The sequence below is a fragment of the Anabrus simplex genome, chromosome 1 (assembly GCF_040414725.1).
Source record: "Anabrus simplex isolate iqAnaSimp1 chromosome 1, ASM4041472v1, whole genome shotgun sequence".
Lineage (NCBI taxonomy): Eukaryota > Metazoa > Arthropoda > Insecta > Orthoptera > Tettigoniidae > Anabrus > Anabrus simplex.
In genome coordinates this window covers 995,443,587-995,470,999 of record NC_090265.1, presented here as the reverse complement: position 1 = coordinate 995,470,999, position 27,413 = coordinate 995,443,587, and the positions used below count along the sequence as shown (strand labels likewise).

Genomic DNA, 27,413 nt, shown 5'->3' with positions numbered 1-27,413 from the left:
TCCTGTTTACTCTTATCCTTGTAGGAAAACACAACAGGACTGCTGTTATAGGAGTAATAGCATTTTCTTTATATAGGTAGATCTGCTAAAATGAAATGCAATCTTTCAGATTTAGTGTTCTCTTTTGTTGGTTGGAATCGAACCCGTGATCAGAGGTCGGACACCACCACTGATCTCCTGAGGAAGCTAATTAACCAGTGAATGATGGGTACGACCTCTGTAAAATTCAACACTTTAATGTAATAATAAAATAATAATAATAATAATAATAATAATAATAATAATAATACATGACATGTGTATAGGCTTGGTGGTGACCTAATCAGGATAAAATGAATGGCTAAGGAGTCATAAACACCCACTCCCCAAGCCAGGGGAATTAACAATATGAGGGGTTGATTTTGAAAATTGAACCGGGGCCATCGGACCAAAGCATTCTATCCATTTAGCCACAACGTCAGATTTTAATTTGCTAAACCTTAGGCTACCATCTCCACTGATCAGGGGTTGAGCATTGGCAGTAGCAGAGGCCAGGGCAGTAGCTTGTGAAGCAGCCTTGACAACACAGCAGGCTTCTCCGTTGGCTATTGGCTGAAGGCGTGACGTTCACTAAACCAACCACCGAAAAAGGGCAACCTAAGTCTAGTGGTAGCCCACATCTTGATCCCAGCACACGCCACTGGTGATTAACCCATCGCATGGAGACGTTAAGCCTTGAACAGACCCCTTGGTTCAACAGGAGTAGGTTATGTGCCGACACAAGGTTTTATCCTCTCCGTATCTCATTACCACACACACACACACACACACACACACACACACACACACACACACACACACACACACACACACACACACACACACACACACACACACACACACACACACACACGCACACACGAGCGCGCGCAGGTTGCCCATGGACATCATTTATAAAGACCTACACTGTACATCTCCGGAGGGCCCACGACATCACCATCAGTTACCAAGACCTTTAACATGGACACAGCAATGGCACGAAGTGTCAAGATTATTGGCCGCCTTTCAGAAACCGACTACCTTGGTGGGGATCGAATCGTTGAACCTGGGATCACGAGTGGAATTCTCTCGCTGATCCAATCAGTCAGAACGTGGTAGTACGTTTATTTGTAATTAATTCATGCTAAGGCTGAAAAGTTAATGCCAATGATATTAAGATAAGTGTTGTTCATGGAGTGGAACTCGAGAAGCTATGGAAAAATACAGAAAGCCAATAATTATAGGCATGTGTCCCTCAAGTCCAGGGATAGAGCTTTAATGTACTCAGCAATGCTGGTCGGTTACGCCAACCACGTATGTCAGCAGTGTCGTGTATTGATATTCAGTAAGTCTTCTTGAAGAATACATGGTACAGTATGTCACAATATTAGTCATCAGAAACTACAGCCGAGGTGTCAGCAATTTGTCTCCAAGGAGTTCAAAGTATAATTTGTCTAATCTTGGCTAAATGGTTAGCGTGCTGGCCTTTGGTCACAGGGGTCCTGGGTTTGATTCCCGGCAGGGTGGGGAATTTTGACCATCATTGGTTAATTCCGCTGATACGGGGCTGGGTGGAGAATTTTAACCTTCATTGGTTAATTCCGCTGATACGGGGCTGGGTGTATGTGTCCCCTTCATCATAATCATCATTTCACCCCCATCACGATGCGCAGATCGCCTACAGGCGTCAAATCAAAAGACCTGCCCTGGCAAGCCGAACATGCCCTCAGACACTCCCGGCACTAGAAGCCATACACCATTTCATTTCATCAATCAACATTTTTCTGGGTCTTTTTTCCAACCACATCAGGAAAATCCATCATAGCTGAAATCATTGACAAGATCTCCCAATCATAGCCCTGAAAAGTAGGCTTGTTACAGATGATGATGATGATAATAATAATAATAATAATAATAATAATAATAATAATAATAATAATAATAATAATAATTTGGTCTCACTACTTTTATTACGTGTTTCGGAGACGCCGAGGTGGCATTCTTTTACGTGTCAGTAAATCTGCCGACAGTATCTGAGCACCTTCAAATACCATTGAACTGAGCAGGGATCGAACCCGCCAGCCTGAACTCAGAAGACCAACGTTCTACGGCCTGAGCCACTCAGCTCAGCTATTGCCAGAAGACATATTCGGTGATTGCTTTTAAATATCATCCTGTTAGCGGAAGGGTAGACGAAAATAAATATTAACTAGCTGGTGTAGTTGTTTTAGTGCCGACATTCCGTGCTAAAGGCTGCAGGGACGAAACCTGGCGCAGGCGATTAAAATGTAAGAGTACTGTACTTAAATTGGAGAAACTTGTGTAATTAGATTTAGAGACATCTTTTTAATGCAAAATACTGGCACTCTGCCGTCATTTAAGATGGCTGTTGATTGAAGGAACGTTGAACACATAACATTATTTATTATTATTATTATTATTATTATTATTATTATTATTATTATTATTATTATTGTCCGCCTCTGCGGTGTAGTGGTTAGCGTGATTACCTGCCACCCCCGGAGGCCCGGGTTCGATTCCCGGCTCTACCACGAAATTTGAAAAGTGGTATGAGGGCTGGAACGGGGTCCACTCAGCCTCGTGAGGTCAACTGAGTAGAGGTGGGTTCAGCCATCCTGGAAGTGGTTTTCCGTGGTTTTCCACTTCTCCTCCAGGCGAATGCCGGGATGGTACCTAACATAAGGCCACGGCTGCCTCCTTCCCTCTTCCTTGCCTATCCCTTCCAATCTTCCCATCCCTCCACAAGGCCCCTGTTCAGCATAGCAGGTGAGGCCGCCTGGGCGAGGTACTGGTCATTCTCCCCAGTTGTATCCCCGACCAAGGGTCTGAAGCTCCAGGACACTGCCCTTGAGGCGGTAGAGGTGGGATCCCTCGCTGTGTCCGAGGGAAAAAGCCGACCCTGGAGGGTAAACAGATTATTATTATTATTATTATTATTATTATTATTATTATTATTATTATTATCTGCCTATCACCGAGGTGGTTATAGCGTGCTCAGTTCACACGTAAGCATGTTCCGGGTTTAGCTGCGTGTGGCTATCCTCTAGTTCGAGGATTGGGTTTTATTGTTTGTCTTAATATACGTCTCTTCATCTACATACAACACACCGTACTACTAATCTTCTCCTTCTTTTCCTGGCGCTTTTTCCCGCACCTGTGGGATCGCGGGTGCGAACTGTGTTGCACATGTGGATTTGGCCCTGACTCTAACTCTATATGGAGGGATGTAATCACTATTGTGTGTTTCTGTGGTGGTTGGTAGTGTGTTGTCTGAATATGAAGAGGAGAGTGTTGGGACGGACACATACACCCAGTCCCCGGGCCAGAAGAATTAATCAGACGCGATTAAAATCCGCGACCCGGCCGGGAATCGAACCCGGGACCCTCTGAATCGAGAGCCTCAACGCTGACCATTCAGCCAATGAGTACGTACTACCAATCACTGCATGGAACACGTAATATTGAATACATCCCTCCATGAAGGGCATCAGGCTATAAAACTGGACCAGATCTATACAGTGTGCTGACCCCAAGAAATTTAGAAAGGACCAAGAATAAGAATAAGAATAAGACCGAGCATTGAGCTAACCCCAATATCTTACCTAGTGCCGAGATTGCGTATAGTGGAAACGTTAACTTTCCCCTTCGCCGAAGGCCTCCATAGCATGTACTGAGGAATTATTACTGACGATGTCCGGCTGTATGGCTAAATGGTTAGCATGCTTGGCCTTTTAGGGCACAGGGGTCCCGGGTTCAATTCCCGGCAGGGTCGGGAATTTGAACCATAACTGGTTAATTTCGCTGACACGAAGGCTGGATGTATATGTCGTCTTCATCATCATTTCATTTTCATCACGACGAGCAGGTCGCCTACGGGCGTCAAATCAAAAGACCTGCACTGACGAGCCGAACTTGTCCTCGGACACTCCCGGCACTAAAAGCCATACGCCATTTCATTACTAACGGTAAATAAAATAGGTGCTTGTGGCCTCAGAGTTGAGTCCAATGCTTGACATTAGAGTAGCCTAATTATCTCCTACCAGATCTGGGCGAGTTCCAGGATATTCTGGAATGTTAAATATCGGTTTCTGAGACGTTTCCTTTTTAACTCGAAGCTAAGAGAAACTCTTCTTAGCCGTTGAAACAAACAACTTGCCACAATCTCTTATTGACCTCAGAGTCCGATAGAAACTGTTGACCCTATGGGAGTGGGTCAAGCTAATGATAATCTCCGAGGGACTGATGTGAATTGTACTGTGTGTACTGCAAAGAGAATGGTGTACTGCAGTATAATCCAGTGAAGATCCGGTTCCATGGTTAAAAGGTTTGCGCGCTGGCCTTTGGTTCAAGGGAGCTCGGGTTCGATTTCCTGGAGAATCAGGAATTTTAACCATAAATATTTAATTCATCGGCTCGAGAGCTGACATTATAATTGTTTCTATTTCAATATACGTTTCATTTTATCAAGTTTTATCTCGTACTTGGGTCGGAAATGTTACAAAACGCCTGAAAGTTTTAAAATCGAATTAATGTCTAAAGAACACGCGCAAGGACAGCGTTCAATATCTCGTCGCGAAGAGGAAGGGCCGATGTATGCAACAACAAGAGTCTGACTTCGGTATGAAGCCATCGGGTGTTGCAGTAGCGCCTCCATTTTGAGGCACTAAAATTATCATGGCGCGCGACTGACAATTAATGTAACTCTGGACTGCGGTCCGGTAATACGTCGTGTTAGGTGCCGTTTGATTCGTCTGAGTGAGTTCTACAACTATACGGTGAAGAAAAATCAAATAGAAAATGTTTGATAAAACTGTAGTGCAAATAACTGCGGAAACATTATTTCAGTCGCGAAATGTCGTGACACAGGGACAATTAATGGATTCAGTATGATCGAAAACTAATTCTATGAGATAGAGCGACTTGTCAGAATTCCAGTAAGACTTAATCACCAATGCCGAGCGTCGAAAGTCTTATCAGGAACGTCTCAAAGTGGCCAAGCGTCATGAGGCGACTTCAGCGATACTTGAGCCTCAGTCGAGCACATCTATTGCCCCCAAAACTTCAAATGATGTGGGTACTGATCATCGTTGTGAAGATGCTCCGGTGTACCCATCGATGCTCACACAACTCTGTGGGGTACAAATATACAGTAGATTTAACTTTTGCCCGTGATACCGATGTCTTTTTTTAAAATATATAATTGATTAAATGTCGCGCCCACCTCTGTGGTGTAGTGGTTAGTGTGATTATATGCCACCTCCGGAGGTCCGGGTTCAATTTCAGGCTATGCCACGAAATTTGAAGAGTGGTACGAGGGCTGGAAGCCTCGGGAAGTCATCTGAGTAGAGGGGGGTTCGATTTCCTCGTCAGCCATCCTCGGAGTGGTTTTCCGTGGTTTCCCACTTCTCCTCCAGGCAAATGCCTGCTTGGTACCTAACTTAAGGCCACGGCCGCTTCTTTCCCTCTTTCTTGTCTATCCCTTCCGATCTTCCCACCCCCATAAAGCCCCTGCTCCGCATAGCAGGTGAGGCCACCTGGGCGAAGTAATGGTCCTTCTCTTTAGTTGTATCCCTCGACCAAGTCTCACGCTCCAGGACACTGCCCTTGAGGTGGCAGAGGTGGGATCCCTCTCTGAGTCCGAAGGAAAAACCAACCGTGGAGGGTAAACGGATTAAGAAGAAGAATATGACTTTACGTCGCACAGACACAGATAGGTCTTATGGCGACGTTGGGATAGGAAAGAGTGGGAAGGAAGTGGTCGTGGCCTTAATTAAGGTACATCCCCAGCATTTGCCTGGTATGAAAATGGAAACCAACCGTCAGCAACCCTGAAGATGGTTTTCCGTGGTTTCCCATTTTCACACCAGGCAAATGCTGGGGCTGTACCTTAATTAAGGCCACGGCTGCTTCCATCCCATTTCTAGCCCTTTCCTGTCCTATCGTCACCATAAGACCTATCTGTGTCGGTGCGACGTAAAGCAACTTGTGAAAAAATGGGAAATCACGGAAAACCATATTCAGGGCTGCCGACAGTGGGGCTTCCGAATGCAAGCTCACAGCTGCGTGCCTCTAAGCGCACGGCCAACTCGCTCGGTGATACCGATGTCGATCTCTTCCCATTTATACAGCATGCTATCGTAATTCTCCTACCTCAGACCCATATTACACCGACTTTGTCTTCAAGATGTGCCAGTTTGTTTACAATTAAAGAAATAAAACTCCAACATATAATTTCAGACCCGTACTGACTAGATACAGTATTTCATTTCTACATCATTTATAAAGCGGTACTTATTCTACGTCATAACTTGCGACCGTGACCCCGATACAACACCGTTCGATTTTTTATTTCTTTTTGCTAGCGGTTTAACATCGTAGTAACATAGACTTTTTATTTTCCGACGATGGGTTAGGAGAGGGCTAGGACTGGGAAGGAAGTGACCGTGGCCATAATTAAGATACAGCCCCGCATTTGCCTGGTGTGGAAATGGATAAACACGGAGAAACCATCTTCAGGGCTGCCGATAGTGAGGTTCGAAACCAGCTGACAGCCGCATGAACCGTACCGCGCAGCCAATATGTAATATGAGATAATTCCATGTAGGTTAATTAATTCGTAACTCTAATCGCCAGCGGGCGTAGCTCTCACATGCTAAGGCGTTGCACTTATATTTTATTTTTTGTTAGTGGGTTAACGTCGCACTAATGCATGGAAAGTTTTGGCGACGCAGGAACGGGAAAGGGCTGGAATTGGGAATGTAGTGGACGTGGCCTTAATTCAGATACAACCCTCAACATTTGCCTGGTGTGGAAATGGGAAACCACGAAAAACTATCTTCAGGGCTGCCGACAATAAGGTTCAAACCTACCATCTCCCAAACCCAAGCTCACAACTATACCACACAAACCACTCAGGCAATTCGTTCTGTTCTTTTAGCATGCGCCCGACTGCTGGTTCGAATCCCACCTACAGCATGGGAGTGTATGTATGTTTTATCGATGGTGCGTGTTTAATATGACATATTTACTGTAATTTCTAAAATTAGTGAGCCGGGCTGAGTGGCTCAGACGGTAGAAACGCTGGTCTTCACTCAGGTTGGTGGGTTTGATCCCGGCTCCATCCGGTGGTATATAAAGATGCACAAATACGCCAACCTCCTATCGATAGATTTACTGGCACGAAAAAGAACTCCCATGGGAGAAAATTTCGGCATATCAGGGTATCCTAAACCGGAAAAACAGTCAATAAGATGTAAAACCATTATTATTATTATTATTATTATTATTATTATTATTATTATTATTATTATTATTATTATTATTATTATTATTATTATTGTGTTGTGTATGTTCAATCTTCAGCCCTAAGGCTGGTTGGATCCTCAACAGCTCTGCCATCAGCTGTCATAAATGGCTTAGGCATCACTGAAGAGGTGTACTAGGGAAATGAGGAGTGAGGTAGTTTCCCGTTGCTTTCCTCACCGAGCCAGAAGTTGCTATTACATATCAGTTTGCCAAGCCCACTGAAATGCATGCACCAACTGACCCTATGAGCAACATTTTCACACCATTCATAGCACGGACTGGCTGCAGAAGGAATGGCATTACTAGCATCGCTCATACCTCAGTCACTTTCATAGTGTCAAAGCCAAGGAAAAGACAGAGACAGATCAATGAAAGTAACAAAATTGCTCTAGCCCATACCAGAAGACATAGTGCACTGTAAACACTAGGTCCTGCCAGCAAAGGCATTATTATTATTATTATTATTATTATTATTATTATTAATTATTATTATTATTATTATTATTATTATTATTATTATTATTATTATTATTATTATTATTATTTATTAATATTATTAATAATCCTGTTATAGACTACATATAATATTCAATATGAGAAAATTGGATAATCCCATGTAGATAATTAGCGGGTTGGGTGGCCGTCGATCCGACTGCCATAATTATTTTAGAAATATCAAGAAGAGAATGAGGTCCGATAGGGTCACGAAAGTTGTGAAAATGAAAGCTTTCTCGGGAAAGAAAATGGGAGGACCTACCTGGAGCTGTGCAAAACTACGTGTAGACTCGGTCAAACTCGTAAATTCGAATCCTCAATCCGAGGTGACGTAACCTCTCCCAAAATAAGATATTCAAAATTCGTTAGCTCTTTGGAACTCGTTTTACACAACTATTAACATTTTGCACACTGAAGGGCATTAACTGTAAGAAAACGAAACATACAACTATTTATTGTGGCGAAACTAAAAGTAATTGCCTATCCCCCACTATTTTATTTTCGATTTAATTCACCAAGCATTTCACCAAAAGTTCAAAGAAATTGGACGCCACTGTAAATGTTATTACAGAAATAAATGAATAATTGAGTTTTCCTAGCATGAGAACTCCTCTTCTCCCAGGAGGATCATGTACTGACAAGTCTCCAAATTTTTCTCATAACCTTACCTGACACTATGCAAATCCTGAAATTGAATCTGGGTGGCATGCCAGATTTTCACTTCATCAATAAAAGTTATCATAAGTTTAACTGTCGGTATTAAATTTACTGGGAATTAACTATCATCAAAATATGCTAACAGCTCTCTCGATATACAATTACATTTCCTTCTTCCTCATTTAACAAACAACGCTATATAAGGTTTCACTTTAAATATTTACACTACGCTAGCTACAGTACACTACACTACACTACACTGTACATACTTCATATGGTAATATTCCTTATGACAGATCCAAACACATATAACACATATACTTGAACTATAGAGTTTCCGAGCTGCTCGATCTGTCCAGACAACATGGACAGTTCGGTGGACTCATTTGTTCAGTATAGTTGAGCGCATTTTGAGTTTGGTCCTTCCAAACATTCATCGAACTAAGTGGTCGAGCAGGGAGCTCTGAACGAATCTAGAGTTTGAGCGTGTCCACCTTCGTAGCTTGGTCGTCTGAAATATGTATATACCGTTGGTTTAGAGGTGCAATAACCCACTCGCAATTCAAGCATAATGCTCTTGACCTACGATGGGTATGCTTTCAATATAAATTTCGGCTCAAGGTGTTTGTATCATGGAATATAATCTAATGCCCGATATCAAAGTCGCATTGCCGAAGACTTAGGGCATTTAAGGCAGAACTGACAGAAAGTACGACATTAAAGCCAATAACATGATTATTATTATTATTATTATTATTATTATTATTATTATTATTATTATTATTATTATTTCAGGTATTAGTCCTATAGAAGAACTGTTTCGGTCTATACAAAAGATTTGCATTTTCACGCCATCTTTTCCTGGGGCGTCCCAAAGATCTCTTCCCACCGGGGCAGTAGTTTATGACTGCTTTGGGGATCCTACTTCTGTCCATCCTGTTTAGGTGTTCCAGCCAATTTCTCTGGTATTCATAGATGTATTCCAATATAGGTCTGCTTTTAAGGTCATTCAGCACATCTGTATGTCTTTTGTGTTCCCACTTAGTGACTCCTGCTGTTCGCTGCATGTATCTCATTTCAGCTGTAGTTATTCTTCTCTCATCGCATTTCCTCAAGGTCCACGCTTCACTTCCATAGCAAAGTACAGGTCTTGCCAACGTTTTGTAGATTCTTGTACGGGCGAGTTTTTGAACTAATGATGGTCTAAAAACTTTATTAATGATTCCCAAACATCTGTTGAATTTGGAGATTTTCTCGGGTATGTCCACTTCTTCAAAGAAAGACAGTTTGTAGCCAAGGTATTTAAAATCATGCACTCTTTCCAAAATGTTGTTATTTAAACAGATCTTGCTTCTTACTGGTTCCTTGCCACAGAATGAAATGGCGTATGGCTTTTTGGACAAGTTCGGCTCGCAGATGGAGGTCTTTTTATTTGATTCCCGTAGGCGACCTGCGCGTCGTGGTGAGGATGAGATGATGAAGACGATATATACACACAGCCCCCGTGTCAGCGAAATTAACCAATTATAGTTAAAATTCCCAACCCTGCTGGGAATCGAACCCGAGGCCCCTATAACCAAATAATAATAATAATAATAATAATAATAATAATAATAATAATAATAATAATAATAATAATAATAATAATGTTATTGGCTTTTATGGCCCACTAACTACTTTTACGGTTTCCGGAGACGATGAGACTCCAGAATTTTGTCCCGCGGGAGTTCTTTTGCGTACCAGTAAATCTACCGACACGAGGATGACGTATTCGAGTACCTTTAGATACCACCGGACTGACCCAGGATCGAACCTGCCAAGTTTTACTCAGAAGACCAGCGCTCTAGCGGCCGAGCTACTCAGCCCGGCAAGTATGAAATTTCGAAACTTCCTAAATATTTTTGAAACATTACCCTATTGGAAAGAGGAATTCGAATAAGATTGAACTGTGCCATTAGAAACTCTTCTCAGATTTACCTTCACAAATTATAACCGCACTGATTCATACCTACATAAGCACACTCGGTGACTGGTGCGGAATGGTACGGTTCGCGCATGCTCGGTCTGTATAAATATCCATCGATGTTGCTAGGCGACCAGCCAGATAAGTTAGTTCACAACAAATAACATAGTCGTAAATATCAGATGTGTAAATCGTCGCCACGGAAACCCAGATGGACAGTCCCTCACCTGTCCCATCCCGTATCATTTTGTCGCTGATAGTTCTCTATTGTGATAGCTGTACTAATGTGGATAACAGTAATCAGTTTAAACTTAATATTAAAGAAGGATACCCGAGAGTAGAAGTAAAATGTTAATCGCACGTTGGAGTGAATGTTACTAAAACCTGTGTAGAAACAGTCCGTATAGCCGCACGATGTTCCTTTCAACATGTCAATTTTCGATTAGACACGGTCATCTCTTGAGCATGCTACTCAGTTATTTTAGCGCCCACACGGCAGACAATGCTTCAGGCCACGCGTTCTTATTACAGTATATTACACAAATGGCAGCGACCATCTTGGGCATTCCAGCGATCCACTACAAACTGCCTAGAAGGTGGTGTGCATAACGTGTTTGGTCGTCAATTCAGCAAACGTATACGATAATTATAATTTTCATGAGAAACGATAATGATTCAGAGGGATTTTCAGGTCTGTTATCATGCACACAGCTTTCAACTTGCATTCGGGAGTTTGTGGGTCTCAATCCCACCACCGACAGCTCAGAAGACGGTTTTCCGTGGTGTCCCATTTTTGCATCAGGTAATCAACAGAATGGATTTAGCAATTGCAATAGCACCCGAATAAGAACATTGGAACGGCTTTCGTCACACTTTATACATAGAGCTCCTCCTCCCCACTTCAACTCGTCATGGCGTATCCCTCCTGGTCCACAGAGGTTACGGAGATGACGCGTCGTCGGTGGAAAGGACGTTGTACTGAAAGGGGATGACTCGATAAAGAGTGTCTACTGGCCTGTGGCAATTATCTTGGATCTGTACCCAGGGGAAAATGGAATATTAAGAGTGGCCCGAGTGAAGACATTCAACGAAGCAAGAGTGCGGCCCACCTTAATTAAGGCCATGGTCGCTTCCTTCCCATTCCTAGTCCTTTCCTATCCCATCGTCGCCATAAGGCCTATCTGTGTCGGTGCGACGTAAAAAGAAAGTGCGGCCTCTTCAAAAATTGTATCCTGTGGAGATCTACCCCAGTGATACAAAGGCCTGAGAAAAAACAATGTTTTACCAGCAGTGTCATCAGATTCAGTTAGTGCTAAGAACGTGACAACACGAATATGTCCTGAACGTTTGGACTAGTGAACAACTACACTGCTGTGCAAAACTTAAGGATGAAAGTAACTTTCGCATGTTGTGTCACTGCCAAGTAACATAGCTCGATGAAACTTGAACCATACATAGAAAGAACTGATACAGTATGGTACGGTGGGCAACTGAAAGGAATATGCAATGAGACGAACAGAAATTACGATTTTGTACAGAGACAATAAATTACACGTACATCACTGTGACTCCTGATGGTACCCTGGACATCACAAGAGAAGGGACATGATTCATAAAAGGGTATGTGTTCACCACGGACAGCGATTCATACTCTGCAACGTGTTCCCATGCTGGCCACAAGATTGGTAAGGTGTTCTTGTGGTAGGGCGTTCCATTCCTCCACCAGCGCGGTTGACAACTGTTGGATGGTCGTTGGTGCATGAGGACGTGCTGCAATACGTCTGCCCAACATGTCCCACATGTGCTCCATGTGATTAAAGTCGGGGGAACGGGCAGACCCGTCCATTCGCGGAATATCCTCTCGTTCCAAGAGTTCCTCCACCTCGCTGTTCGACGCGGCCGTGCATTTTCATCCACAGAAATGAAGTCAGGGCCGAATGCACCCCTGAAAATACGCACATGGGGAAGGAGTACATTGTCACAATAACGTTGACCGGTGAGTGTACCTTGTTCAAAGATTCGGAGGCCGGTACGCCCATGCAACATTATGCCTCCCCACACCATAACACTTGGACCACCAAAATGATCATGTTCGACAATGTTTCTGGGTGCATTACGTGTTCCCACCTCTCACCAGAAGAGGGGGACGTCTAGAATCACTACTCAAACTAAATTTTCTCTCATTTAAAAAGAGCACGCGATCGCAATGCTCGTCGGTCCAGACCTGGTGCTCTTGGCACCATCGCAAACGGTGCCACCGATGTGCGGGTTTCAACGGAACACAATGTAATGGTCGTCGGGAAAACAGACCATCCCTGTGCCGTCACCGTGTCGCTGTGGAGCGTGAGGTTGGGTGTCTTGCAGTCCTGTCAAATGCGGTTGCGCTGTTTGGTGTGAGTCTCTTCTTGCCTCCTGTACAATGTAGCGGTCAGATGCTGCTGTAGTTGACCATGGTCGACCCCCTCTTCTCCTTGAGTCAGCAGTGCCTGTGGTTCGGAGTGCTGTCCATGCACTTGAAACAATGCTGTGAGTAATACTAAACTCCTGGGCTACACTCGTCACACTTCGTCCTTCTTTCAGTTTCCCGGTGATTCTTCCCCGTGTGAAGTCATCCAAATGTTGTCTCCGGGCTTTGTTGTAATGAATAACTCCACCACAGTGCACCGTAACAGCTTCCTTCAACTGGCTCGATGTGTGGGGTGGCGCTATAGTTGCGCTGACCTCTCGCCAGGTTTCTGTGCACGCGTGGGAGACTTATGGCAACATGTTACCGCACTTTTATTCATTTCCACCAAGTAGTTGATATGTTACGTTGCTTTATCTATCACGTCCTTAAATTTTGCACAGCAGTGTATTTCACTTAAATTACAAGGTGGGAGGATGTTGACGAATGCATTTCACCCTTTTAGATATATTTTTAAAGTAGAATTTGGCAAAGCCTTCTTAGTATTCTTGACATTGAAGTCATAACCATAACAAAAGTAATATAATTTCAGTATATATCAATCTTGTAAAAGGAATTGGATGAGGAGTGTCCACCTTTAAGAAAGTTGTGGTGAAAAGCGCAAGAAAAGCAAAATAACAGGCACATGAAACGTACTCATGATCGGGTTTTGTACAACTTTTTAGGAATTACATGCCGGCCCCGCGGTGTAGGGGTAGCGTGTCTGCCTCTTACCCGGAGGCCCCGGGTTCGGTCCCCGGCCAGGTCAGGGATTTTTACCTGGACCTGAGGGCTGGTTCGAGGTCCACTCATCCTACGTGATTAGAATTGAGGAGCTATCTGACGGTAAGATAGCGGCCCCGGTCTAAAAAGCCAAGAATAACGGCCGAGAGGATTCGTCGTACTGACCACACGACACCTCGTAATCTGCAGGCCTTCGGGCTGAGCAGCGGTCACTTGGTAGGCCAAGGTCCTTCAAGGGCTGTAGTGTCATGGGGTTTGGTTTGGTTTGGTTTGGTTTTGTATTAAGGAACTACACCTTTATAGTCTGTATTACTCATTGCAGTGGAATAATATTCAATTATTGTGATGCATGTGGACGAAATACTGATTTATTTTTTGGAAATGGAAAGAGCATCTTTTGAACAGACTCCTCATATATGAAACGGGCTATTTCTTAAAACTGTTTGTATCTCATCTCCTAACATCAAGAATTGCTCTTCTAGCACCTTTCATACCAAACCGAATCCAATGGCGCTACAGCCCTGTGGTACCTCGACCTAACAAGCGACCACTGCTCAGCCAGACGGCTTACAAATTACAAGCCGATGCGTAGTCAGCGTGACGAATCCTCTAGGCCGTTATTTTTTGCTTTCTAGACCGCGCCCGCTATGTCACTGTCAATAGTTCCTCAGTTGTTCACACGAAGACTGAGTGACCCTCAAAACAGTCCTCAGATCTAGGTAAAAACCCTCCCCTGACCAGGACTCTAACCCGGAGCCTCCGGATAAGAGGCAATCTATCGATCTCCAGACCATGTAGGCGGAAGTATCCCCCATACTTCAGCTATTTTCATATTGTTTATTTTTTTATTTCTTTAATTTACTTTACGTCGCACCGACACAGACAGGTCTTATAGCGACGATGAGGCAGGAAGGGACTAGGATGGGGAAGGAAGTGGCCGTGGCCTTATTTAAGGTACAGCCCCAGCATTTGCCTGGTGTGAAAATGGGAAACCACGGAAAACCATTTTCAGGGCTGCCGACAGTGGGGTTCGAACCCACGATCTCTCGAATAGCTTCATGAATGCACCACAAGACAGTACACTACAAACACTGTGGGTATTATCCGTATTCTAAAGCAATATTCAGTTTATGATAAATCATTCTATGAGCATCACTTTTCAAGTACCCACATATCGGTTAACAGTCAAGATTTCTCAGACCATTTCTTCTAAATCTGCCTAGTACTGTTGGTAATAACACCGGTTTTGACGAGTAAACAGAAATATGCACCATGTGAAAGCAACCTTGTAACTACAACAAAAAAGCCATTTTCTTAGAAATCCATCGGACAGTGCTCCCTCGCCCTCATGTAAGTGTTAGGAAAGCAAAGATTAATGTTGTTCCGCTGGTTCCAGGTAGGTTTTAAGAGAGGAGGATAGTGTAGGTGACGGAGAAGGGTAGTGTGGTGACAGAGCAAGGAAGTACGCGAGCCACACTTTTCTATCGCGACTTCAGCAATGTTTTGAAAACGTTTTCCCTATACTGTACCTCGTAAAGTATGTCCCCCTCCGCTCCCTTGGGCTACCTGCTACACTCAGCAGAATGAACCACCTGGCTGGACAGACTAGACTATAGCTCCCATGTGCTTTTAAGCGAAGAAATTCGAATGACCAACAGTATCCCTCCTGATATTTCCCTTAGGAATATAATAATCAGGAAAATAAGTAGCTTTTTAGTGACAGAGGGTGCAGTGAACCATTGAACCCAATGAGAAGCCACGCGTGATCTAATAACTATCGAATGAAACACTTCCGTGGCCTTCCACCAAAAAATATATACAGTGCATAACAGCCTTCTTTGTACACCAACATATTGCAAAGAAATAATGGTTAAACTTTTGTATACAATTAATGTGATGCATTTTATTGGCCATATCGTAATAGATACACTAATGAATAATTTAAATAATAAAAAACAGATCTGTGACCTTACAAGTTGACACAAATACAAACAATGTAGGAAAACCGAGCGTTTCATCGTGCAACAATCTTGTTTGTACACTCTCAGAATAAAATGGAAAAATTTCACACAAAAACACTTGTTTACTTGGATTTAATACCCCGATGAGTGTATTCTGGCCTTGAGAACTGCCTTGCACCTTCGCTGCATGGAATTAACCAGTTTTTCACATCGTTTTGGGTCGGTTTTACCCCGTTCGTCGTTAACTATACTTTTAAACTGCTCAAATGATTGAAGTTTCATTGCATGAACCCTTCTTTTTTAGATCGACCCACAAATGTTCTGTGGGGTTCAAGTCAGGGAATAGGGCAGGAGTTCTCAGTTGCTTTGGTACGTTCCATATCAGCCACTACTTGCAAATATCAGCTGTGTGCTTGGGGTCATTGTCTTGCTGAAAAATGTAGCGAGACCCCAACCCCATTTTTACTGCGCTATGTTTGACATTGCTCTTTAAAATGTTTAAATAACCTCATCTGTCCATGATGCCATTGATGATTTCGATATTTCCCACTCCTCAAGATGACATGCACCCCCAAATCATAATTGATCCACCTCCATGTTTTATGGTGGGTAGCGTATTTGCAGGTTTATTGGTTCTATTTACTCTCCTCCATACATAACGGTTTCCATCCGAACCGTATAGAGATATTTTGGTCTCATCTGATCAAATAACTTTGTTCCAGAACGTACAATCCTTGTTTATCATACTCTCTGAAAAATTGCATTCTGGCTTGTCGACTTTTTTTAGTAACAAACGGCATTTTCCGTGGTCGTCTACCGTAACAGTCGTATTTCCACAATACCCTACGAATTGTCTGACTTGACATCATCTTCTTCGTACTTTCTTCAGGCATTACGCGGATCTTAGGGGCACTTAATTGTGGATTCTGTTTTACTTGTTTCACAATATAACATCATGTTGCCTATTTCGTATCTTTTCTTTTGCTTTTCTTGGCAAATTCTTTGTGCTTCCTCTATATCGTGAGTTTGTTCAACACACAGATAAAATTACATTTTTAGTTCGTCACTTAACTCTGTTCTTTTACCCATTATGTAACTCACGGCCTGGTGCACTAACTGCGAAACTATACACACTAGCACAGCACAGATATACACCAGCGAACTAGGAGTGTTCCCGAACGAATACGAGATAGTGAACGTGTACAAACAAGACTGTTGCAAGCACGTAGTCCACTACAAAACATATTTCTATCCTATTCTTTAAAAATGATGTACCGAGATTTTTGATTGCTAACATTAAGTTCTCAACACCTTGTGCAATAACTTACCCAAGTCTCGTACAATGGTTATGTACTATTCAGAAATTATAAAGACATTATATCTGCTAAATGGGGTGTGCAAACAGGACTGTTATGCACTGTATATATATGAAGTGAATGCTGATCGCCACCCGTTTCTGTCCCTTAAACCAAACTTTAATTTCTTAATACTACATGGCCCTATCTTGTTCATATTTATCTGAAGGATCCAAGACCTCAACAGGCGTGGGTTATGCATTTTGTGTTGCATCTCAAGAGGTGTCAAGAATGTACTCCTTACTTCAAGAGAAGTCTATCGTTACTGCATAAATTTTAGCTATCCACTCAGCCATTGACTATGGAATTCGTCACTTCCGTAGATTCTAATAATTTCTGACTCACAATGTGCCTTTCAAAAGCTACAAAATTCTCGTGGGGACCTGTCTACTCATCAATATATATTATACACTTTGAACTTAATCTACACCGGTCAGAAAGCAGCTCAGGAAGTACATCTCCTATGGATTAAAGGCCACGCTCGTATAATGATGAACGCGATAGTAGACCAGCTAGCGAAACAAGTCACAACATGTGAACACCATCTTTACAAACAGTCAATATATTCTGTTTTTCTACGCAAAATCAAGCAACAGGCCTGCAGGGAATGGTTTGAGTACTGGAAAACGTCACAGCTAGCAAGAGGAAAGCACTGTGCTAAAATTCAGCCCACCATTCCAACGCAAATCTGGTTCAAGAAATTGAAACTAATACGCAGACACCTTTCATCTTTAATAAGAATGCGTCTGGGTCATGGATGCTATTCGAGTTATCTACATAGGATGAAGGTCTCTACGACACCCCTCAATGCCCAGAACAGGGGGGTGACACTTCATAGGGAGCGTCTCAAGCAGTTCCGAGATGGGTCTCTCAATCTCCGCCAACTAGTGAAAACTAAAATTCCCTTTTGGAGGGTTAATTTAGAAGGCAGTGGTTGGCATTACACATTCAGTTGCACGTTGGTTGCACGGTACAGCAAATTCAAAACACAACACCGTTATCGTTGCGCGTGAAGTGAACTTGGTCGTACGGCGAGTAATAGTCCTTGTTAGACAAAAATTTGTTGAGATTCTTTCGCATTGAACGAGATTTTTGATCCAGTTTTTTGAGAGTATGGAGTGAAATTATAATTATACGCGTTCTTAGTATGATGAAATAGTGATATGATCATGAACTTACTTCACATTGAACTACCAGCTGTTGCGAGTAAACGTGTGTGTGCTTGTTGTTTGGAATAAATAAATTCAACTGTGTGCATTATGCTGTGTTTTATTTCTTCCTTCTCCTGTTTTCCATTCCCATACATAAAAGTCGTGGGAAGGGTTCAACGAAAGAACGAGCGAAAGAATGAGGTTATATTAGATCGTGATTTAGGCAAGTATGGGCGTTTTGGGGTTTTATATGAATTCCATTAACATTTTCGGTTATCAATGTTGCATTTATTATTTAATAGATGTAAATTTACATTAAAATGCGAACGGTGAAACAACGATACAAGCTAGCGTTATAACAGGATTGCCAACATACAAATACGGTACTTGCAATTTACTTTTTAAGTAAAAGACACGAGAGAAGCTTGTGATACGACTTTCCTACCGAAATGCAATCATTATCTCTATCACAAAATTTTAACAAAGTAACAACTGTCATTATTTATTACGAGGTACTATCGTGGTATTTATTTCCTTATGTTGGCGGAGAAAAAGGGCCACTATAGCTTCCATGACCTGTTTTCTCAGTGAACTTTATTACACAGGAGTGACGGATCTATTTCTCTTATATGATCCTTGGCCCAGAAGACCCTGGAGAAATAGCCGACTTGAACCACATCTTACTGTCATGTAAGAAGTACTCCCAACGGCAGAACCATCTGTGCTCTTCTCTAGTGAAGCTAAATATTCCACTACCAGCCTCACTTATCATCCTCTTACCAAACCTAACTCCACCGTTATGCGCTGTAATTTGTCAATATTTATCAGACTGTAGCGAAGATCTATTGACGTATGCTCATTCACTCTGTAAATGCTGGCCGCATCGTCTTCCGAGGCCGAACGCCATTTGTAGTTATAAAAAAAGTAATAACTTGGCAAAGCCAGGAATTGAAATCGACCAATCGAGCAGAACGGTGTCTTTTACTATTGCATATTGGATGTATTTCTTTAATTTTAGAAAAATACTTGTTAATGCAGGTTATTGATAGATAGATAGATAGATAACTCTTTATTGCCACCCTAGTTTGCACCATCGGTTACAGACAATAAAGAGCATAAAATACACATGAACCCAAAAAACCAAACAAAACAATATAAACCAAACAAAACAATATAAACTAACATACTATTATATATAATATAAAGCTCTAACTATCTACACTAAAACTATTAACTAAGAACCCAAAAAAAAAAAAATTAATGCAGGTAAATCTACGCCATTATTAATTTTTACAACAGTAAGAGACTTAGGTTTCAAATGTTGAAAGCAAAAAAAAATGTTTTGCTACATAACGCCTTTTTTAGCATACTATTGGGTGTTGTCTTAAGTACACTGAGACATACAGGTAGAACTTCTTATTACGTAGTCAACCTCGGTGACGCAGTCGGTTAGACTTTGTCTTCTATCCGCAAGACAGTGAGTCGATCCCATCTGAGGTCGGAGAGATTTTTACATACGACAACTTCGCCTTCCGGCACTCCTAGGAGACAAAATTCCAACAAGCAAAGCAAGATTGTAGTTTTACGTGATTAGATATCGTGATCATCGTCACAGGAACTCCAGTTTTGAACCACGGGGACGCGACTTTTCATTTAAAAAATCCCGCACCCATACTCCGGGGTACGATTCATGGCCACCTTGCTGAGAAGCCAGTGACAATGTCACTCGGCTATCACATCCTCAAATTCCAATACTGTCATCTGTTAAAATATATAGCAATTGACGTTTAACAAGTACTGTAGTGTTTTAATTGACGGTTTATGGAGACGTTGAGGTGCCGAATTTTTTCCCTCTGTTCTTTTACGTGCCAGTAAATTTACCTACACTAGGCTGGCGTATTTAAACATCTTCAAATTCCACCGGACTGAGCCGGTCTCGAATTCACCAACTTGAGCTCAGAAGGCCAGCACTCAACCGTCTGAGCCACTATGCACGATGTTTTTGTTATTACCTCTTTGTTTTGGAACTCATCAGTATTTTAACTGCTTAGAGGCATCTCTATGTGACGTAGGAATTTCACCTCCCTCGTACGATGTCATATGTGTTACAGTGTATCTCCAGCGAATATACGAGGAGCACGATGTCGCCCACGATGCTACCAATGAGTTAATGTGTCAGTAGAGTGCTAATAGAAATGGAGAAGGATACGCCTCTGTCAGAGTTAGTGTTTCCTCTTCTTGGAAGTTGTATCTGGGGACTATGAATTTGCCTACGCACCACACAATGACGTAAGCGGATATTAAAGAACAGTGACTTCACTATAAGTGCAACATTGTATCGGTAAGTAAATAGTAGTTTCCTATCACTCACGACTTGTCTAATGGTGAATCTTCAGGCCATGAGCGACAAGGGTAATCTTAAAGTGACGTCATTGTATGCCTGCCTACCTCTTAGTTCCGTTTCCTAATATAGGGTCGCGAATGAGGTGGGTAGAAATTATATGACAAGTTTTTATTGCCGGATGTCCTTCCTTACGCCAGCCGCAGTTAAGGAGCTAATGAAGATAAAATTAATGAAGGTGAATGAAGTTGGGTCAGGAGGTGGAAGGAATCTTCTATGGCCTGTGAACAGGAATTGTTCCGTATTTGCCTGTAAGTGAAAATGGGAAACCACAGAAAATCATTCTCTCGACAGCTGACAGTGGGACTCGAACCTGCTCGTCTCCAGAATACAGAGCTTGGCTCCATGTGCTTATAGCGTTAACACGCACGGCCACTCTCTAAAGTGACGTATTTGACAAAAGAAATCGTAAAGACTTATTTTGTCCTGAGTGACAGGGGTAATTTTAAAGTGATGTCGTTAACAACAGGAATCGTAAGGATTTATTGTTCATGAGTGACAGTGATAATCTCAAAGTACCGTCATTAACTAGAGGAATCGTAAGGACTTGCCTTATCCATGAACGACAGGGACAATATTCAAATTATGTCATTTACAAGAGGATCCGTTGAATTGTTTTATCTTTCAAAGGGAATTTATCTTTTGACCAAGTAGGCCTACATAAGAAGGTCTGATAAGTTAACTAACTAAACTATACTAATTTTATTATTATTGTGTTGTTTCTCTTAAGGAGCTTCGAACATCGTGTGTGAACTTTGGCTTATAATATGTGTTAATGAGCTGTTTTGTTCTAATTTGTTTATACTATTTGTGGGTAAGATTGTGAAGAAAGTGGCAATGTTCTTGAAAAAGGAAACCATGCGAAATAATGTCCTGAGTTGAAGTGAGGAAGCCACGGAGAAACAATTCTAAAGAATGCCGACGGCGAATTCACACCACTCGTCTCGTGACTCGTGTTTCCATGGCTAGCGTCCAAACGCAGTCGGTCATATGTTACTCTAAAGCAGAACATCATTATTTTCGATGCATATCAGCAATATAAGCCTGCTGCCATTTCTTGAAGGATACAGTACTTTTGTATCCATCTCTTGGCACAGGCCAGAGTAAAGTGTAGCTTTCACCGAAGTCCCAGTCTCATCCATGGCTGTGACAATATGGAAGCTGCTGGGGTATGGGTGGTGCTGAGTAATGACATTCAGAGCACGGCTAGTGCATCTGAGTGTTGTGAAAGGTGTTGCTCATAGGGCCAGTCGTGCTGCAATAGCACTTTCTGACCCAGTGAGGAAAGCAATGGCAAACTACCTCACTCCTCGTCCTGCCTAGTACGCCTCATTTTGGTGCTGCCATTGATTTTTGCGGTTTCCTTATAACCGCATAACCTTTGGTGGTGCTATTTGAGGATCCAACCAGCCTCTGGGCTGATAACCTAACAGACAGACATACAGACAGACAGACAGACAGACAGACAGACAGACAGACAGACAGACAGACAGACAGACAGACAGACAGACAGACAGACAGACATCAACAATATCGGAATCTTAATGCAGAGTGTAGACCTCAAAGTCACCTCGATGGATCGTTGTTGAATACAAGTTCCTGTATATACACTGACTGACAGAGCAAATGCAACAACAAGAAGGAGTGGTTCGAAAGGGATGAAAGTTGGGGAAAAAACAGAGACGGCACGGACGAATAATTGATGTTTATTTCAAACCGATATGCAGGTTACACAATGCGCACGGCATCGACTCAGTAGGATGTAGGACCACCGCGAGCGGCGATGCACGCAGAAACACGTCGAGGTACAGAGTCAATAAGAGTGCGGATGGTGTCCTGAGGGATGGTTCTCCATTCTCTGTCAACCATTTGCCACAGTTGGTCGTCCGTACGAGGCTGGGGCAGAGTTTGCAAACGGCGTCCAATGAGATCCCATACGTGTTCGATTGGTGAGAGATCCGGAGAGTACGCTGGCCACGGAAGCATCTGTACAACTCGTAGAGCCTGTTGGGAGATGCGAGCAGTGTGTGGGCGGGCATTATCCTGCTGAAACAGAGCATTGGGCAGCCCCTGAAGGTACGGGAGTGCCACCGGCCGCAGCACATGCTGCACGTAGCGGTGGGCATTTAACGTGCCTTGAATACGCACTAGAGGTGACGTGGAATCATACGCAATAGCGCCCCAAACCATGATGCCGCGTTGTCTAGCGGTAGGGCGCTCCACAGTTACTGCCGGATTTGACCTTTCTCCACGCCGACGCCACACTCGTCTGCGGTGACTATCACTGACAGAACAGAAGCGTGACTCATCGGAGAACACGACGTTCCGCCATTCCCTCATCCAAGTCGCTCTAGCCCGGCACCATGCCAGGCGTGCACGTCTATGCTGTGGAGTCAATGGTAGTCTTCTGAGCGGACGCCGGGAGTGCAGGCCTCCTTCAACCAATCGACGGGAAATTGTTCTGGTCGATATTGGAACAGCCAGGGTGTCTTGCACATGCTGAAGAATGGCGATTGACGTGGCGTGCGGGGCTGCCACCGCTTGGCGGCGGATGCGCCGATCCTCGCGTGCTGACGTCACTCGGACTGCGCCTGGACCCCTCGCACGTGCCACATGTCCCTGCGCCAACCATCTTCGCCACAGGCGCTGCACCGTGGACACATCCCTATGGGTATCGGCTGCGATTTGACGAAGCGACCAACCTGCCCTTCTCAGCCCGATCACCATACCCCTCGTAAAGTCGTCTGTCTGCTGGAAATGCCTCCGTTGACGGCGGCCTGGCATTCTTAGCTATACACGTGTCCTGTGGCACACGACAACACGTTCTACAATGACTGTCGGCTGAGAAATCACGGTACGAAGTGGGCCATTCGCCAACGCCGTGTCCCATTTATCGTTCGCTACGTGCGCAGCACAGCGGCGCATTTCACATCATGAGCATATCTCAGTGACGTCAGTCTACCCTGCAATTGGCATAAAGTTCTGACCACTCCTTCTTGGTGTTGCATTTGCTTTGTCAGTCAGTGTATAAAGAACACTGCAAAGTTAGTCCGACTCGTTGGCTGAATGGTCAGCGTACTGGCCTTCTGTTCAGAGGGTCCCGGGTTCGATTCCCGGCCGGGTCGGGGATTTTAACCTTAATTGGTTAATTCCAGTGGCCCGGGGGCTGGGTGTTTGTGCTGTCCCCAACATCCCTGCAACTCACACACCACACATAACACTATCCTCCACCACAAAAACACGCAGTTACCTACAAATGGCAGATGCCGCCCACCCTCATCGGAGGGTCTGCCTTACAAGGGCTGCACTCGGCTAGGGATAGCCACACGAAATTATAATTATTACTGCAAAGTTTGTTGTTATTGAACAACTTACTGTAGGAAAACGTGTTTTACAAGCAAAAGGTCCTTGGATTAGCTTTTACGAGTGTTGAGAATTATGGGGGAAACGTAATGACTTGTCACGCGGTGTCAGCAATGACATCGTACTGATAACGTTCTACCGCAAAGAAAGAAAATACATAACATTAAGTACAAACATATGCTGGCAAATTTGTAGAATACATAAATAGCTAAACGACAAATTAAGAATAAACAGGTTTACCAAACGTACTCATTTTTGTACTCTTCTTTAAGAAAAATGTTGCACTCTTTTGACACTAAGTACCTTAACTAACCAACAAATTTAAGTTAAAGTAATTAAAGGAGAGCCAAGGTAGGAACGTTATTACAGCACTGCTAACAAAGTCAGACTAGTTACTAAAAGTGAGCTTTCGTTATACAGATCATCTCAATGGCTACAGATCATATTCACTTAAATACTGAGAAGGCTGTGGAGTACAGGAGAATGGTTATTATTCAGCAATTCGTTCTATTTGATCAAATTTGAAACAATCCCTGAGAGGAAAGGAGGGAGTTCAGTAAACCATAGGCTAATGAAAAGTGGGTGAGTTATTTCAGTGCAACTGAAATGCCAATTTGTCCTAAATTTCTGAAAATATGCGCATTCTTTTAGGCCACACGTACTCAGAATGACAATGTAGAAAGTAGTTTAATGAAAGCACAGTAAACACCTGAAAGGCATAGGCTATCAGTGGATTCAGTGAAAAACTTATTGTTGAATCAGTTCAATTTCAAAGTCTCAAATTGTATGCGGTTTTGTGAACGTTGTTTGAGGAGCAAATAACTACTTCATAACATATAGAAGTTATTCAAAACACAGCTAAAGATAAAATTAATAATATATGAATAATATTTTGTATGATGAGGGCAGGCCTGGCCATTATAATTACGATTTCCTTTCCTTCTAATCTTAATCATTACGTGTTAAGGGTATGAAATCTGGTCATGGTTCCACAAGTCATTGAAAAATCCATCCTTTAGCTCACTTGACTGATCTGATAACCCTAAGAATAAAGGGAAATAGTGAAGTGACAGGTGACAAAATTAAGAAGTACGATCAAGTTATTCTATCAGCAGGAGACCACGTCAATCAAGGTAATGGTACATCAGCCCATTTAAGGCCTTGACCTATCAAGACTCCTGCTGCTCAACCAGATGACCTGCAGGTGTTCAACCGTATTGCTTGGCAATCAATCAATCAATCAATCAATCACCAAAGCAAAGTCACCTCCATACAGGCCATGAAGGCCCTTGGAGGAGTGGAAGGTAAAGGCTTCCACCACTGTTAACCTGTGATGGGGTAGAGTGGTTAGCTCTACGCCCGGCCGCCTTTGTCCCCAGGATTTAACCTGGTACTCATTTTTGGTGTAGGCTGAGTGAACCTCAGGGCCATATGCATCTCCGAAAGTGGAAATCTCGTTTCTTAAATTTTACGACTTCCTGACGGGGATTCGAACCCACGTCCTTCTGGGCGAACCGAGCACGCCTTTACCGCCTCGGCCAGGCAGCCCCTCAATCAATCACCACTATGCAGAATTTAGGGCTTTTCCCCAGGTCCAGATTCCCGATCAGCGGTTTACCTAGTATTTTCTTAAATTATTTCAAAGAAGTTGGAATATGATCAAACATTTCCCTCGATAAATTATTCCGATCCCTAGTTCCTCTTCCTCTTGAATTCTAACTTTATGTTTTCCTACTTTTAAAATCTCCGTTGAAGCTTATTCTTTTACTAATGTCATACCAAGCTATCTCTCCACTGACGCCTCGGAACATTCCCCTTAGTCGAGCTGTTCTGTTTACTTCCAAGTCGTCCCAGCCTCAAGTTATGTCGGCAGTCCCCCAGAACAAATCGCGCTGCTTTCCTACGGATCAAGTAATCCTGGTGAGAGTCCTATGCACTGGAACCTACTCTAACTGGAATCTTACCAGTAACTTATATGTCGTTCCCTTTACATCCTTACTATGAGCCCTAAATAACCCCATAACCGTTTGAAAAGATCTGTAACAGGAGCGTAACGAATATGATACGGGCCCGCCTGCCAAAATAAAATTTTGGGCCCCCTCAAATACAATGAAAAACCAATGAATAACTTAATACAAAATTTTATTACAGAAGTAATGTAATATACTGTCAAGTTACAAAGGGATTATTTGTTATTGTAAGATTATTAAAGATAATGTTATATAGGTTTTACTTGACTGCCTCCGTGGTTTAACGGCTGAACTGCCAACCATGAACCACTTGGAAGATCGTTTAATTGGTTTCATTTATCAGTAACTACAGAACCGATACTCAAGTCCCTGTTACAATAATTTATTCGATTATAATTCAGAAAAATATACGAACATAATTAAATTAAAAACTGTACAAATAAATTTCGAAAAATATCAAACCGCACAACTGATAAAAATTATTAACTTCGCGAAAAGAAAGCTCGTTCGAAAGTGAGTTGACTGATTGTTACTACAACTTCTTATTGACAAGATACATTGTTGTCGAATAAACGTCTGACAAAAGTTAAATGTTACGCAAAATTTGTACGGTAATACTATCTCAGGTACACTACACATCAAGAAAGTATCATTTCCTATCTAAACTATCACATTTTGGTATCGATTTTCATTGCTGTAATTATTTTTCAATAATTTGATATATTGTAGGTCTTTTCTGTCCGCCTCTGTGGTGTAGTGGTTAGTGTGATTAGCTGCCACCCCCGGAGGCCCGGGTTCGATTCCCGGCTCTGCCACAAAATTTGAAAAGTGGTACGAGGGCTGGAACGGGGTCCACTCAGCCTCGGGAGGTCAACTGAGTAGAGGTGGGTTCGATTCCCACCTCATCCATTCTGGAAGTGGTTTTCCGTGGTTTCCCCACTTCTCCTCCAGGCAAATGCTGGGATGGTACCTAACTTAAGGCCACGGCCGCTTCCTTGTCTATCACTTCCAAACTTCCCATCCCCTACCCAGGCCCCTGTTCAGCATAGCAGGTGAGGCGGCCTGGGCGAGGTACTGGTCCTCCTCCCCAGTTGTATCCCCGACCCAATGCCTCACGCTCCAGGACACTGCCCTTGAGGTGGTAGAGGTAGGATCCCTCGCTAAGTTCGGGGGAAAAGCCAACCCTGGAGGGTAAACAGGTTAAGAAAGAAAGAAAGAAAGAAAGAAAGAAAGAAAGAAAGAAAGAAAGAAAAAAGTAGGTCTTTTCTGAAGAGCGTGTCGCGGTGTAGCGAGAGACGGCTGCGCTGTGTTGTACTCAACACAATAAACAGCTGACAGATAAAACCAAGTGGCAAATCCTCCGCGAACAAATTGTAAAAATAATAATTTAAAAAAACCTATTTCAATTGATTCTACTAAACCGCTCGTGCAGAGTGACATTGGGCTAGGATATAGGGCCTATTATATTTTACGAGAAGTCTGCGGGGCCGCTTACAGACCCGGGACCTCGTGCATTGCAGCCCCTGACGTTACGCCCCTGATCTGTAACCTTTATTTGTAATCCCC

At 43.0% G+C, this 27,413-nt stretch overlaps 1 protein-coding gene across 3 annotated transcripts in view; it reads left to right on the top strand.

Moving 5' to 3' along the window:
* The window catches only part of SP1173, a 432,536-nt gene that overhangs the window by 77,111 nt on the left and 328,012 nt on the right, over nt 1-27,413 (top strand). The window contains exon 1 of one of the 3 annotated variants that reach the window (XM_067136908.2): nt 20,351-20,454. The exons of the other annotated variants lie outside the window; for them this stretch is intronic. The gene's annotated coding sequence lies outside the window, so the exon portion shown is untranslated. Of the gene's footprint in view, nt 1-20,350; nt 20,455-27,413 lie in introns of those variants that run through there. 3 annotated transcript variants of the gene reach the window in all.